A 17,181-nucleotide genomic window follows, 5' to 3' on the forward strand; every position below is an offset into this window, starting at 1 on the left:
AAAAAATCGCCCATGAAAACGCTTTGGAGTACAGTTCTCCTCTGACACGTATGGAGGTGTCTTGGAAGGAAGTCCTGACAATCTGCTTCCCAAAATTCACCGATTGAAAACTCTTTGCAGCACAGTTCTCCTCTGACACACATGGAGGTGCCTTGGAAGAAAGGCCTGGCAATCTGCTTCCAAGAAATCACCCTTTGAAAAACCTATGGAGTACGGTTCTCCTGTGACACACATGCAGGTGACTTTGAAGTAAGTCGTGGCAATGTGCTTCCAAAAATTCACCCATTGAAAACACTATGCAGCACAGTTCCCCTCTGACACACATGGAGGTGCCATGGAAGAAAGCCCTGGCAATGCGCTTCCAAGAATTCACCCATTGGAAAGATTATGGAGCACAGTTCTCTGACACACATGGAGGCGCCATGGAAGAAAGTCCTGGCAATCTGTTCCCAAAAAATCACCCATTGAAAACCCTATGGAGCAAGTTCTCCTCTGACAAACATGCAGGTGTCTTGGAAGAAACCCCTGGCAATCTTCTTCCCAAAAATTCACCCACTGAAAACCCTATGGAGCACAGTTCTCCTCTGACACACATGGAGGTGCCTTGGAAGAAAGTCCTGGCAATGTGCTTCAAAAAATCACCCATTGAAAAACTTATGGAGCACCGTTCTTCTCTGAAACGCATATAGGTGCCTTGGAAGAAAGTGCTGTCAATCTGCTTCCAAAAAGTCATCCATTGAAAACCCTGTGGAGCACAGTTCTCCTCTGGCACACACGGAGATGCCATGGAAGAAACTCCCAGCAATCTGCTTCCAAAAATTCACCTCTTGAAAACCGTACGGAGCACAGTTCTCTGACACACATGGAGATGCCCAGGAATAAAGTCCTGGCAATCTACTTCTGAAAAAATAGCCATTGAAAATCCTAAGGAGCACAGTTCTCTTCTGACATACATGCAGGTGACTTGGAAGAAAACCCTGGCAATCTGCTCCGAAAAAATCATCCGTTGAGCTCCACATGGCGCACAGTTCTCTAACAACCATGGTGGTGCCTTGGAAGAAAGTCTTGCAAATCTGTCTCCAGAAAATCAGCCAGGGAAAATTCTGTGGAGCGCAGTTATCCTCTGACACACGTAGACGTACCTTGAAAGAACGTCCTGGCAATCTGCTCCCCCAAAAATCACCCATTGAAAACCCCATGGAGCACAGTTCTACTCTGATACACATGGAGGTGCCGTGGAAGAAAGTCCTGGCAATCTCCTTCGAAAAAATCATCTATTGAAAACCCTATGGAGCACAGTTCTCCTCTGACTCCCATGGAGGTGCCATGGAAGAAAGTACTGGCAATCTGCTTCCACAAATTCACCTATTGAAAACCCTACGGAGGAAGGTTCACCTCTGACACAAATGGAGGTGCTTTGAAGAAAGTCCTGGCAATGTGTTCTGAAAAATCATGCCTTGAGGACCCTATAGAGCACAGTTCTCCTCTGACACACATGGAGGCGCCATGAAAGAAAGTCCTGGCAATCTGCTCCCCAAAAAATCATCCATTGAAAATCGTATGCTGCACAGTTCTCTAAAACACATGGAGGTGCCTTCAAAGATAGTCCTGGAAATCTGCCTGCAAAAAATCAGCCATTGAAAATCCTATGGAGCACAGTGCTCCTCTGATAGTCATGGAGGTGCCTTGGAAGAAAGTCCTGGCAATCTGTTTCCGAAAAATCAGCCACTGAAACCCTATGGAGCACAGTTCTCCTCTGACACACATGGAGGCGCCTTAGAGGAAAGTTCTGCAATCTTCTTCTGAAAAATCACCCATTGAAAACCCTGTGGAGCACAGTTCTCCTCTGACACACATGTGAGATGACTTGGAAGAAAGTCCTGGCAATCTCCTTCCAAAAAATCACTCATAGAAAACCCTTTAGAGCACAGTTCTCAGATACATATGGAGGTGCCATCGACGAAAATCCTGGCAATCTGCTCAGAAAAATCATCCATTGAGAACCCTGTGGAGCACAGTTCTCCTTTCGCACACATTGATGTGCCTTGGAAGAAAGTTCTGGCAATCTGCTTCCGAAAACTCACACATTGAAAGCCCTATGGAGCACAGTTCTTCTCTGACACACACAGAGGTGCCATGGAAGAAAGTCCTGACAATCTGCTTGCAAAAAAAACCCATTGAAAACCCTGTGGAGCACAGTTCTCCTATGACACACAGGGAAGTGCCTTGGAAGAAAGTCCTTGCAATCTGCTCCCCAAAAATCACCCATGAAAACCCTGTGGAGTGTCGTTCTCCTCTGACACATATGCAGGTGCCTTGGAAGAAAGTCCTGGCAATCTGCTTCCAATAAATTAGTCACTGAAAACCCTATGGAGCACATTGCTCCTCTGACACACACAGAGGTGCGATGGAAGAAAGTCCTGACAATCTGCTTCCAAAAAAACACATTGAAACCCCTGTGGAGCACAGCTCTCCTCTAACACACATGGAGGTGCCTTGGAAGAAAGCCCTGGAAATCTACATCGAAAAAATCAGCCCTTGAATATCCTATGGAGCACAGTTCTCCTATGACACACAGGGAAGTGCCTTGGAAGTCAGTCCTTGCAATCTGCTCCCAAAAAATCACCCATGAAAACGCTTTGGAGTACAGTTCTCCTCTGACACGTATGGAGGTGTCTTGGAAGGAAGTCCTGACAATCTGCTTCCCAAAATTCACCGATTGAAAACTCTTTGCAGCACAGTTCTCCTCTGACACACATGGAGGTGCCTTGGAAGAAAGGCCTGGCAATCTGCTTCCAAGAAATCACCCTTTGAAAAACCTATGGAGTACGGTTCTCCTGTGACACACATGCAGGTGACTTTGAAGTAAGTCGTGGCAATGTGCTTCCAAAAATTCACCCATTGAAAACACTATGCAGCACAGTTCCCCTCTGACACACATGGAGGTGCCATGGAAGAAAGCCCTGCAATCCGCTTCCAAGAATTCACCCATTGGAAAGATTATGGAGCACAGTTCTCTGACACACATGGAGGCGCCATGGAAGAAAGTCCTGGCAATCTGTTCCCAAAAAATCACCCATTGAAAACCCTATGGAGCAAGTTCTCCTCTGACAAACATGCAGGTGTCTTGGAAGAAATCCCTGGCAATCTTCTTCCCAAAAATTCACCCACTGAAAACCCTATGGAGCACAGTTCTCCTCTGACACACAGGGAGGTGCCTTGGAAGAAAGTCCTGGCAATGTGCTTCAAAAAATCACCCATTGAAAACCTTCTGGAGCACCGTTCTTCTCTGAAACGCATATAGGTGCCTTGGAAGAAAGTGCTGTCAATCTGCTTCCAAAAAGTCATCCACTGAAAACCCTGTGGAGCACAGTTCTCCTCTGGCACACACGGAGATGCCATGGAAGAAACTCCCAGCAATCTGCTTCCAAAAATTCACCTCTTGAAAACCGTACGGAGCACAGTTCTCTGACACACATGGAGATGCCCAGGAATAAAGTCCTGGCAATCTACTTCTGAAAAAATAGCCATTGAAAATCCTAAGGAGCACAGTTCTCTTCTGACATACGTGGAGGTGACTTGGAAGAAAGCCCTGGCAATCTGCTCCGAAAAAATCATCCGTTGAGCTCCACATGGCGCACAGTTCTCTAACAACCATGGTGGTGCCTTGGAAGAAAGTCTTGCAAATCTGTCTCCAGAAAATCAGCCAGGGAAAATTCTGTGGAGCGCAGTTATCCTCTGACACACGTAGACGTACCTTGAAAGAACGTCCTGGCAATCTGCTCCCCCAAAAATCACCCATTGAAAACCCCATGGAGCACAGTTCTACTCTGATACACATGGAGGTGCCGTGGAAGAAAGTCCTGGCAATCTCCTTCGAAAAAATCATCTATTGAAAACCCTATGGAGCACAGTTCTCCTCTGACTCCCATGGAGGTGCCATGGAAGAAAGTACTGGCAATCTGCTTCCACAAATTCACCTATTGAAAACCCTACGGAGGAAGGTTCACCTCTGACACAAATGGAGGTGCTTTGAAGAAAGTCCTGGCAATGTGTTCTGAAAAATCATGCCTTGAGGACCCTATAGAGCACAGTTCTCCTCTGACACACATGGAGGCGCCATGAAAGAAAGTCCTGGCAATCTGCTCCCCAAAAAATCATCCATTGAAAATCGTATGCTGCACAGTTCTCTAAAACACATGGAGGTGCCTTCAAAGATAGTCCTGGAAATCTGCCTGCAAAAAATCAGCCATTGAAAATCCTATGGAGCACAGTGCTCCTCTGATAGTCATGGAGGTGCCTTGGAAGAAAGTCCTGGCAATCTGTTTCCGAAAAATCAGCCACTGAAACCCTATGGAGCACAGTTCTCCTCTGACACACATGGAGGCGCCTTAGAGGAAAGTTCTGCAATCTTCTTCTGAAAAATCACCCATTGAAAACCCTGTGGAGCACAGTTCTCCTCTGACACACATGTGAGATGACTTGGAAGAAAGTCCTGGCAATCTCCTTCCAAAAAATCACTCATAGAAAACCCTTTAGAGCACAGTTCTCAGATACATATGGAGGTGCCATCGACGAAAATCCTGGCAATCTGCTCAGAAAAATCATCCATTGAGAACCCTGTGGAGCACAGTTCTCCTTTCGCACACATTGATGTGCCTTGGAAGAAAGTTCTGGCAATCTGCTTCCGAAAACTCACACATTGAAAGCCCTATGGAGCACAGTTCTTCTCTGACACACACAGAGGTGCCATGGAAGAAAGTCCTGACAATCTGCTTGCAAAAAAAACCCATTGAAAACCCTGTGGAGCACAGTTCTCCTATGACACACAGGGAAGTGCCTTGGAAGAAAGTCCTTGCAATCTGCTCCCCAAAAATCACCCATGAAAACCCTGTGGAGTGTCGTTCTCCTCTGACACATATGCAGGTGCCTTGGAAGAAAGTCCTGGCAATCTGCTTCCAATAAATTAGTCACTGAAAACCCTATGGAGCACATTGCTCCTCTGACACACACAGAGGTGCGATGGAAGAAAGTCCTGACAATCTGCTTCCAAAAAAACACATTGAAACCCCTGTGGAGCACAGCTCTCCTCTAACACACATGGAGGTGCCTTGGAAGAAAGCCCTGGAAATCTACATCGAAAAAATCAGCCCTTGAATATCCTATGGAGCACAGTTCTCCTATGACACACAGGGAAGTGCCTTGGAAGTCAGTCCTTGCAATCTGCTCCCAAAAAATCACCCATGAAAACGCTTTGGAGTACAGTTCTCCTCTGACACGTATGGAGGTGTCTTGGAAGGAAGTCCTGACAATCTGCTTCCCAAAATTCACCGATTGAAAACTCTTTGCAGCACAGTTCTCCTCTGACACACATGGAGGTGCCTTGGAAGAAAGGCCTGGCAATCTGCTTCCAAGAAATCACCCTTTGAAAAACCTATGGAGTACGGTTCTCCTGTGACACACATGCAGGTGACTTTGAAGTAAGTCGTGGCAATGTGCTTCCAAAAATTCACCCATTGAAAACACTATGCAGCACAGTTCCCCTCTGACACACATGGAGGTGCCATGGAAGAAAGCCCTGGCAATGCGCTTCCAAGAATTCACCCATTGGAAAGATTATGGAGCACAGTTCTCTGACACACATGGAGGCGCCATGGAAGAAAGTCCTGGCAATCTGTTCCCAAAAAATCACCCATTGAAAACCCTATGGAGCAAGTTCTCCTCTGACAAACATGCAGGTGTCTTGGAAGAAACCCCTGGCAATCTTCTTCCCAAAAATTCACCCACTGAAAACCCTATGGAGCACAGTTCTCCTCTGACACACAGGGAGGTGCCTTGGAAGAAAGTCCTGGCAATGTGCTTCAAAAAATCACCCATTGAAAAACTTATGGAGCACCGTTCTTCTCTGAAACGCATATAGGTGCCTTGGAAGAAAGTGCTGTCAATCTGCTTCCAAAAAGTCATCCATTGAAAACCCTGTGGAGCACAGTTCTCCTCTGGCACACACGGAGATGCCATGGAAGAAACTCCCAGCAATCTGCTTCCAAAAATTCACCTCTTGAAAACCGTATGGAGCACAGTTCTCTGACACACATGGAGATGCCCAGGAATAAAGTCCTGGCAATCTACTTCTGAAAAAATAGCCATTGAAAATCCTAAGGAGCACAGTTCTCTTCTGACATACATGGAGGTGACTTGGAAGAAAACCCTGGCAATCTGCTCCGAAAAAATCATCCGTTGAGCTCCACATGGCGCACAGTTCTCTAACAACCATGGTGGTGCCTTGGAAGAAAGTCTTGCAAATCTGTCTCCAGAAAATCAGCCAGGGAAAATTCTGTGGAGCGCAGTTATCCTCTGACACACGTAGACGTACCTTGAAAGAACGTCCTGGCAATCTGCTCCCCCAAAAATCACCCATTGAAAACCCCATGGAGCACAGTTCTACTCTGATACACATGGAGGTGCCGTGGAAGAAAGTCCTGGCAATCTCCTTCGAAAAAATCATCTATTGAAAACCCTATGGAGCACAGTTCTCCTCTGACTCCCATGGAGGTGCCATGGAAGAAAGTACTGGCAATCTGCTTCCACAAATTCACCTATTGAAAACCCTACGGAGGAAGGTTCACCTCTGACACAAATGGAGGTGCTTTGAAGAAAGTCCTGGCAATGTGTTCTGAAAAATCATGCCTTGAGGACCCTATAGAGCACAGTTCTCCTCTGACACACATGGAGGCGCCATGAAAGAAAGTCCTGGCAATCTGCTCCCCCAAAAATCATCCATTGAAAATCGTATGCTGCACAGTTCTCTAAAACACATGGAGGTGCCTTCAAAGATAGTCCTGGAAATCTGCCTGCAAAAAATCAGCCATTGAAAATCCTATGGAGCACAGTGCTCCTCTGATAGTCATGGAGGTGCCTTGGAAGAAAGTCCTGGCAATCTGTTTCCGAAAAATCAGCCACTGAAACCCTATGGAGCACAGTTCTCCTCTGACACACATGGAGGCGCCTTAGAGGAAAGTTCTGCAATCTTCTTCTGAAAAATCACCCATTGAAAACCCTGTGGAGCACAGTTCTCCTCTGACACACATGTGAGATGACTTGGAAGAAAGTCCTGGCAATCTCCTTCCAAAAAATCACTCATAGAAAACCCTTTAGAGCACAGTTCTCAGATACATATGGAGGTGCCATCGACGAAAATCCTGGCAATCTGCTCAGAAAAATCATCCATTGAGAACCCTGTGGAGCACAGTTCTCCTTTCGCACACATTGATGTGCCTTGGAAGAAAGTTCTGGCAATCTGCTTCCGAAAACTCACACATTGAAAGCCCTATGGAGCACAGTTCTTCTCTGACACACACAGAGGTGCCATGGAAGAAAGTCCTGACAATCTGCTTGCAAAAAAAACCCATTGAAAACCCTGTGGAGCACAGTTCTCCTATGACACACAGGGAAGTGCCTTGGAAGAAAGTCCTTGCAATCTGCTCCCCAAAAATCACCCATGAAAACCCTGTGGAGTGTCGTTCTCCTCTGACACATATGCAGGTGCCTTGGAAGAAAGTCCTGGCAATCTGCTTCCAATAAATTAGCCACTGAAAACCCTATGGAGCACATTGCTCCTCTGACACACACAGAGGTGCGATGGAAGAAAGTCCTGACAATCTGCTTCCAAAAAAACACATTGAAACCCCTGTGGAGCACAGCTCTCCTCTAACACACATGGAGGTGCCTTGGAAGAAAGCCCTGGAAATCTACATCGAAAAAATCAGCCCTTGAATATCCTATGGAGCACAGTTCTCCTATGACACACAGGGAAGTGCCTTGGAAGTCAGTCCTTGCAATCTGCTCCCAAAAAATCACCCATGAAAACGCTTTGGAGTACAGTTCTCCTCTGACACGTATGGAGGTGTCTTGGAAGGAAGTCCTGACAATCTGCTTCCCAAAATTCACCGATTGAAAACTCTTTGCAGCACAGTTCTCCTCTGACACACATGGAGGTGCCTTGGAAGAAAGGCCTGGCAATCTGCTTCCAAGAAATCACCCTTTGAAAAACCTATGGAGTACGGTTCTCCTGTGACACACATGCAGGTGACTTTGAAGTAAGTCGTGGCAATGTGCTCCCAAAAATTCACCCATTGAAAACACTATGCAGCACAGTTCCCCTCTGACACACATGGAGGTGCCATGGAAGAAAGCCCTGCAATCCGCTTCCAAGAATTGACCCATTGGAAAGATTATGGAGCACAGTTCTCTGACACACATGGAGGCGCCATGGAAGAAAGTCCTGGCAATCTGTTCCCAAAAAATCACCCATTGAAAACCCTATGGAGCAAGTTCTCCTCTGACAAACATGCAGGTGTCTTGGAAGAAATCCCTGGCAATCTTCTTCCCAAAAATTCACCCACTGAAAACCCTATGGAGCACAGTTCTCCTCTGACACACATGCAGGTGCCTTGGAAGAAAGTCCTGGCAATGTGCTTCAAAAAATCACCCATTGAAAACCTTCTGGAGCACCGTTCTTCTCTGAAACGCATATAGGTGCCTTGGAAGAAAGTGCTGTCAATCTGCTTCCAAAAAGTCATCCACTGAAAACCCTGTGGAGCACAGTTCTCCTCTGGCACACACGGAGATGCCATGGAAGAAACTCCCAGCAATCTGCTTCCAAAAATTCACCTCTTGAAAACCGTACGGAGCACAGTTCTCTGACACACATGGAGATGCCCAGGAATAAAGTCCTGGCAATCTACTTCTGAAAAAATAGCCATTGAAAATCCTAAGGAGCACAGTTCTCTTCTGACATACATGCAGGTGACTTGGAAGAAAGCCCTGGCAATCTGCTCCGAAAAAATCATCCGTTGAGCTCCACATGGCGCACAGTTCTCTAACAACCATGGTGGTGCCTTGGAAGAAAGTCTTGCAAATCTGTCTCCAGAAAATCAGCCAGGGAAAATTCTGTGGAGCGCAGTTATCCTCTGACACACGTAGACGTACCTTGAAAGAACGTCCTGGCAATCTGCTCCCCGAAAAATCACCCATTCAAAACCCCATGGAGCACAGTCCTACTCTGATACACATGGAGGTGCCGTGGAAGAAAGTCCTGGCAATCTCCTTCGAAAAAATCATCTATTGAAAACCCTATGGAGCACAGTCCTCCTCTGACTCCCATGGAGGTGCCATGGAAGAAAGTACTGGCAGTCTGCTTCCACAAATTCACCTATTGAAAACCCTACGGAGGAAGGTTCACCTCTGACACAAATGGAGGTGCTTTGAAGAAAGTCCTGGCAATGTGTTCTGAAAAATCATGCCTTGAGGACCCTATAGAGCACAGTTCTCCTCTGACACACATGGAGGCGCCATGAAAGAAAGTCCTGGCAATCTGCTCCCCCAAAAATCATCCATTGAAAATCGTATGCTGCACAGTTCTCTAAAACACATGGAGGTGCCTTCAAAGATAGTGCTGGAAATCTGCCTGCAAAAAATCAGCCATTGAAAATCCTATGGAGCACAGTGCTCCTCTGATAGTCATGGAGGTGCCTTGGAAGAAAGTCCTGGCAATCTGTTTCCGAAAAATCAGCCACTGAAACCCTATGGAGCACAGTTCTCCTCTGACACACATGGAGGCGCCTTAGAGGAAAGTTCTGCAATCTTCTTCTGAAAAATCACCCATTGAAAACCCTGTGGAGCACAGTTCTCCTCTGACACACATGTGAGATGACTTGGAAGAAAGTCCTGGCAATCTCCTTCCAAAAAATCACTCATAGAAAACCCTTTAGAGCACAGTTCTCAGATACATATGGAGGTGCCATCGACGAAAATCCTGGCAATCTGCTCAGAAAAATCATCCATTGAGAACCCTGTGGAGCACAGTTCTCCTTTCGCACACATTGATGTGCCTTGGAAGAAAGTTCTGGCAATCTGCTTCCGAAAACTCACACATTGAAAGCCCTATGGAGCACAGTTCTTCTCTGACACACACAGAGGTGCCATGGAAGAAAGTCCTGACAATCTGCTTGCAAAAAAAACCCATTGAAAACCCTGTGGAGCACAGTTCTCCTATGACACACAGGGAAGTGCCTTGGAAGAAAGTCCTTGCAATCTGCTCCCCAAAAATCACCCATGAAAACCCTGTGGAGTGTCGTTCTCCTCTGACACATATGCAGGTGCCTTGGAAGAAAGTCCTGGCAATCTGCTTCCAATAAATTAGCCACTGAAAACCCTATGGAGCACCTTTCTCCTCTGACACACACAGAGGTGCGATGGAAGAAAGTCCTGACAATCTGCTTCCAAAAAAACACATTGAAACCCCTGTGGAGCACAGCTCTCCTCTAACACACCTGGAGGTGCCTTGGAAGAAAGCCCTGGAAATCTACATCGAAAAAATCAGCCCTTGAATATCCTATGGAACACAGTTCTCCTATGACACACAGGGAAGTGCCTTGGAAGTCAGTCCTTGCAATCTGCTCCCAAAAAATCACCCATGAAAACGCTTTGGAGTACAGTTCTCCTCTGACACGTATGGAGGTGTCTTGGAAGGAAGTCCTGACAATCTGCTTCCCAAAATTCACCGATTGAAAACTCTTTGAAGCACAGTTCTCCTCTGACACACATGGAGGTGCCTTGGAAGAAAGGCCTGGCAATCTGCTTCCAAGAAATCACCCTTTGAAAAACCTATGGAGTACAGTTCTCCTGTGACACACATGCAGGTGACTTTGAAGTAAGTCGTGGCAATGTGCTTCCAAAAATTCACCCATTGAAAACACTATGCAGCACAGTTCCCCTCTGACACACATGGAGGTGCCATGGAAGAAAGCCCTGCAGTCCGCTTCCAAGAATTGACCCATTGGAAAGATTATGGAGCACAGTTCTCTGACACACATGGAGGCGCCATGGAAGAAAGTCCTGGCAATCTGTTCCCAAAAAATCACCCATTGAAAACCCTATGGAGCAAGTTCTCCTCTGACAAACATGCAGGTGTCTTGGAAGAAATCCCTGGCAATCTTCTTCCCAAAAATTCACCCACTGAAAACCCTATGGAGCACAGTTCTCCTCTGACACACATGCAGGTGCCTTGGAAGAAAGTCCTGGCAATGTGCTTCAAAAAATCACCCATTGAAAACCTTCTGGAGCACCGTTCTTCTCTGAAACGCATATAGGTGCCTTGGAAGAAAGTGCTGTCAATCTGCTTCCAAAAAGTCATCCACTGAAAACCCTGTGGAGCACAGTTCTCCTCTGGCACACACGGAGATGCCATGGAAGAAACTCCCAGCAATCTGCTTCCAAAAATTCACCTCTTGAAAACCGTACGGAGCACAGTTCTCTGACACACATGGAGATGCCCAGGAATAAAGTCCTGGCAATCTACTTCTGAAAAAATAGCCATTGAAAATCCTAAGGAGCACAGTTCTCTTCTGACATACATGCAGGTGACTTGGAAGAAAGCCCTGGCAATCTGCTCCGAAAAAATCATCCGTTGAGCTCCACATGGCGCACAGTTCTCTAACAACCATGGTGGTGCCTTGGAAGAAAGTCTTGCAAATCTGTCTCCAGAAAATCAGCCAGGGAAAATTCTGTGGAGCGCAGTTATCCTCTGACACACGTAGACGTACCTTGAAAGAACGTCCTGGCAATCTGCTCCCCCAAAAATCACCCATTCAAAACCCCATGGAGCACAGTTCTACTCTGATACACATGGAGGTGCCGTGGAAGAAAGTCCTGGCAATCTCCTTCGAAAAAATCATCTATTGAAAACCCTATGGAGCACAGTCCTCCTCTGACTCCCATGGAGGTGCCATGGAAGAAAGTACTGGCAGTCTGCTTCCACAAATTCACCTATTGAAAACCCTACGGAGGAAGGTTCACCTCTGACACAAATGGAGGTGCTTTGAAGAAAGTCCTGGCAATGTGTTCTGAAAAATCATGCCTTGAGGACCCTATAGAGCACAGTTCTCCTCTGACACACATGGAGGCGCCATGAAAGAAAGTCCTGGCAATCTGCTCCCCAAAAAATCATCCATTGAAAATCGTATGCGGCACAGTTCTCTAAAACACATGGAGGTGCCTTCAAAGATAGTCCTGGAAATCTGCCTGCAAAAAATCAGCCATTGAAAATCCTATGGAGCACAGTGCTCCTCTGATAGTCATGGAGGTGCCTTGGAAGAAAGTCCTGGCAATCTGTTTCCGAAAAATCAGCCACTGAAACCCTATGGAGCACAGTTCTCCTCTGACACACATGGAGGCGCCTTAGAGGAAAGTTCTGCAATCTTCTTCTGAAAAATCACCCATTGAAAACCCTGTGGAGCACAGTTCTCCTCTGACACACATGTGAGATGACTTGGAAGAAAGTCCTGGCAATCTCCTTCCAAAAAATCACTCATAGAAAACCCTTTAGAGCACAGTTCTCAGATACATATGGAGGTGCCATCGACGAAAATCCTGGCAATCTGCTCAGAAAAATCATCCATTGAGAACCCTGTGGAGCACAGTTCTCCTTTCGCACACATTGATGTGCCTTGGAAGAAAGTTCTGGCAATCTGCTTCCGAAAACTCACACATTGAAAGCCCTATGGAGCACAGTTCTTCTCTGACACACACAGAGGTGCCATGGAAGAAAGTCCTGACAATCTGCTTGCAAAAAAAACCCATTGAAAACCCTGTGGAGCACAGTTCTCCTATGACACACAGGGAAGTGCCTTGGAAGAAAGTCCTTGCAATCTGCTCCCCAAAAATCACCCATGAAAACCCTGTGGAGTGTCGTTCTCCTCTGACACATATGCAGGTGCCTTGGAAGAAAGTCCTGGCAATCTGCTTCCAATAAATTAGCCACTGAAAACCCTATGGAGCACCTTTCTCCTCTGACACACACAGAGGTGCGATGGAAGAAAGTCCTGACAATCTGCTTCCAAAAAAACACATTGAAACCCCTGTGGAGCACAGCTCTCCTCTAACACACCTGGAGGTGCCTTGGAAGAAAGCCCTGGAAATCTACATCGAAAAAATCAGCCCTTGAATATCCTATGGAACACAGTTCTCCTATGACACACAGGGAAGTGCCTTGGAAGTCAGTCCTTGCAATCTGCTCCCAAAAAATCACCCATGAAAACGCTTTGGAGTACAGTTCTCCTCTGACACGTATGGAGGTGTCTTGGAAGGAAGTCCTGACAATCTGCTTCCCAAAATTCACCGATTGAAAACTCTTTGCAGCACAGTTCTCCTCTGACACACATGGAGGTGCCTTGGAAGAAAGGCCTGGCAATCTGCTTCCAAGAAATCACCCTTTGAAAAACCTATGGAGTACAGTTCTCCTGTGACACACATGCAGGTGACTTTGAAGTAAGTCGTGGCAATGTGCTTCCAAAAATTCACCCATTGAAAACACTATGCAGCACAGTTCCCCTCTGACACACATGGAGGTGCCATGGAAGAAAGCCCTGCAATCCGCTTCCAAGAATTGACCCATTGGAAAGATTATGGAGCACAGCTCTCTGACACACATGGAGGCGCCATGGAAGAAAGTCCTGGCAATCTGTTCCCAAAAAATCACCCATTGAAAACCCTATGGAGCAAGTTCTCCTCTGACAAACATGCAGGTGTCTTGGAAGAAATCCCTGGCAATCTTCTTCCCAAAAATTCACCCACTGAAAACCCTATGGAGCACAGTTCTCCTCTGACACACATGCAGGTGCCTTGGAAGAAAGTCCTGGCAATGTGCTTCAAAAAATCACCCATTGAAAACCTTCTGGAGCACCGTTCTTCTCTGAAACGCATATAGGTGCCTTGGAAGAAAGTGCTGTCAATCTGCTTCCAAAAAGTCATCCACTGAAAACCCTGTGGAGCACAGTTCTCCTCTGGCACACACGGAGATGCCATGGAAGAAACTCCCAGCAATCTGCTTCCAAAAATTCACCTCTTGAAAACCGTACGGAGCACAGTTCTCTGACACACATGGAGATGCCCAGGAATAAAGTCCTGGCAATCTACTTCTGAAAAAATAGCCATTGAAAATCCTAAGGAGCACAGTTCTCTTCTGACATACATGCAGGTGACTTGGAAGAAAGCCCTGGCAATCTGCTCCGAAAAAATCATCCGTTGAGCTCCACATGGCGCACAGTTCTCTAACAACCATGGTGGTGCCTTGGAAGAAAGTCTTGCAAATCTGTCTCCAGAAAATCAGCCAGGGAAAATTCTGTGGAGCGCAGTTATCCTCTGACACACGTAGACGTACCTTGAAAGAACGTCCTGGCAATCTGCTCCCCCAAAAATCACCCATTCAAAACCCCATGGAGCACAGTCCTACTCTGATACACATGGAGGTGCCGTGGAAGAAAGTCCTGGCAATCTCCTTCGAAAAAATCATCTATTGAAAACCCTATGGAGCACAGTCCTCCTCTGACTCCCATGGAGGTGCCATGGAAGAAAGTACTGGCAGTCTGCTTCCACAAATTCACCTATTGAAAACCCTACGGAGGAAGGTTCACCTCTGACACAAATGGAGGTGCTTTGAAGAAAGTCCTGGCAATGTGTTCTGAAAAATCATGCCTTGAGGACCCTATAGAGCACAGTTCTCCTCTGACACACATGGAGGCGCCATGAAAGAAAGTCCTGGCAATCTGCTCCCCCAAAAATCATCCATTGAAAATCGTATGCTGCACAGTTCTCTAAAACACATGGAGGTGCCTTCAAAGATAGTGCTGGAAATCTGCCTGCAAAAAATCAGCCATTGAAAATCCTATGGAGCACAGTGCTCCTCTGATAGTCATGGAGGTGCCTTGGAAGAAAGTCCTGGCAATCTGTTTCCGAAAAATCAGCCACTGAAACCCTATGGAGCACAGTTCTCCTCTGACACACATGGAGGCGCCTTAGAGGAAAGTTCTGCAATCTTCTTCTGAAAAATCACCCATTGAAAACCCTGTGGAGCACAGTTCTCCTCTGACACACATGTGAGATGACTTGGAAGAAAGTCCTGGCAATCTCCTTCCAAAAAATCACTCATAGAAAACCCTTTAGAGCACAGTTCTCAGATACATATGGAGGTGCCATCGACGAAAATCCTGGCAATCTGCTCAGAAAAATCATCCATTGAGAACCCTGTGGAGCACAGTTCTCCTTTCGCACACATTGATGTGCCTTGGAAGAAAGTTCTGGCAATCTGCTTCCGAAAACTCACACATTGAAAGCCCTATGGAGCACAGTTCTTCTCTGACACACACAGAGGTGCCATGGAAGAAAGTCCTGACAATCTGCTTGCAAAAAAAACCCATTGAAAACCCTGTGGAGCACAGTTCTCCTATGACACACAGGGAAGTGCCTTGGAAGAAAGTCCTTGCAATCTGCTCCCCAAAAATCACCCATGAAAACCCTGTGGAGTGTCGTTCTCCTCTGACACATATGCAGGTGCCTTGGAAGAAAGTCCTGGCAATCTGCTTCCAATAAATTAGCCACTGAAAACCCTATGGAGCACCTTTCTCCTCTGACACACACAGAGGTGCGATGGAAGAAAGTCCTGACAATCTGCTTCCAAAAAAACACATTGAAACCCCTGTGGAGCACAGCTCTCCTCTAACACACCTGGAGGTGCCTTGGAAGAAAGCCCTGGAAATCTACATCGAAAAAATCAGCCCTTGAATATCCTATGGAACACAGTTCTCCTATGACACACAGGGAAGTGCCTTGGAAGTCAGTCCTTGCAATCTGCTCCCAAAAAATCACCCATGAAAACGCTTTGGAGTACAGTTCTCCTCTGACACGTATGGAGGTGTCTTGGAAGGAAGTCCTGACAATCTGCTTCCCAAAATTCACCGATTGAAAACTCTTTGAAGCACAGTTCTCCTCTGACACACATGGAGGTGCCTTGGAAGAAAGGCCTGGCAATCTGCTTCCAAGAAATCACCCTTTGAAAAACCTATGGAGTACGGTTCTCCTGTGACACACATGCAGGTGACTTTGAAGTAAGTCGTGGCAATGTGCTTCCAAAAATTCACCCATTGAAAACACTATGCAGCACAGTTCCCCTCTGACACACATGGAGGTGCCATGGAAGAAAGCCCTGCAGTCCGCTTCCAAGAATTGACCCATTGGAAAGATTATGGAGCACAGTTCTCTGACACACATGGAGGCGCCATGGAAGAAAGTCCTGGCAATCTGTTCCCAAAAAATCACCCATTGAAAACCCTATGGAGCAAGTTCTCCTCTGACAAACATGCAGGTGTCTTGGAAGAAATCCCTGGCAATCTTCTTCCCAAAAATTCACCCACTGAAAACCCTATGGAGCACAGTTCTCCTCTGACACACATGCAGGTGCCTTGGAAGAAAGTCCTGGCAATGTGCTTCAAAAAATCACCCATTGAAAACCTTCTGGAGCACCGTTCTTCTCTGAAACGCATATAGGTGCCTTGGAAGAAAGTGCTGTCAATCTGCTTCCAAAAAGTCATCCACTGAAAACCCTGTGGAGCACAGTTCTCCTCTGGCACACACGGAGATGCCATGGAAGAAACTCCCAGCAATCTGCTTCCAAAAATTCACCTCTTGAAAACCGTACGGAGCACAGTTCTCTGACACACATGGAGATGCCCAGGAATAAAGTCCTGGCAATCTACTTCTGAAAAAATAGCCATTGAAAATCCTAAGGAGCACAGTTCTCTTCTGACATACATGCAGGTGACTTGGAAGAAAGCCCTGGCAATCTGCTCCGAAAAAATCATCCGTTGAGCTCCACATGGCGCACAGTTCTCTAACAACCATGGTGGTGCCTTGGAAGAAAGTCTTGCAAATCTGTCTCCAGAAAATCAGCCAGGGAAAATTCTGTGGAGCGCAGTTATCCTCTGACACACGTAGACGTACCTTGAAAGAACGTCCTGGCAATCTGCTCCCCGAAAAATCACCCATTCAAAACCCCATGGAGCACAGTTCTACTCTGATACACATGGAGGTGCCGTGGAAGAAAGTCCTGGCAATCTCCTTCGAAAAAATCATCTATTGAAAACCCTATGGAGCACAGTCCTCCTCTGACTCCCATGGAGGTGCCATGGAAGAAAGTACTGGCAGTCTGCTTCCACAAATTCACCTATTGAAAACCCTACGGAGGAAGGTTCACCTCTGACACAAATGGAGGTGCTTTGAAGAAAGTCCTGGCAATGTGTTCTGAAAAATCATGCCTTGAGGACCCTATAGAGCACAGTTCTCCTCTGA

The sequence above is a fragment of the Elephas maximus genome, chromosome Y (assembly GCF_024166365.1).
Source record: "Elephas maximus indicus isolate mEleMax1 chromosome Y, mEleMax1 primary haplotype, whole genome shotgun sequence".
Lineage (NCBI taxonomy): Eukaryota > Metazoa > Chordata > Mammalia > Proboscidea > Elephantidae > Elephas > Elephas maximus.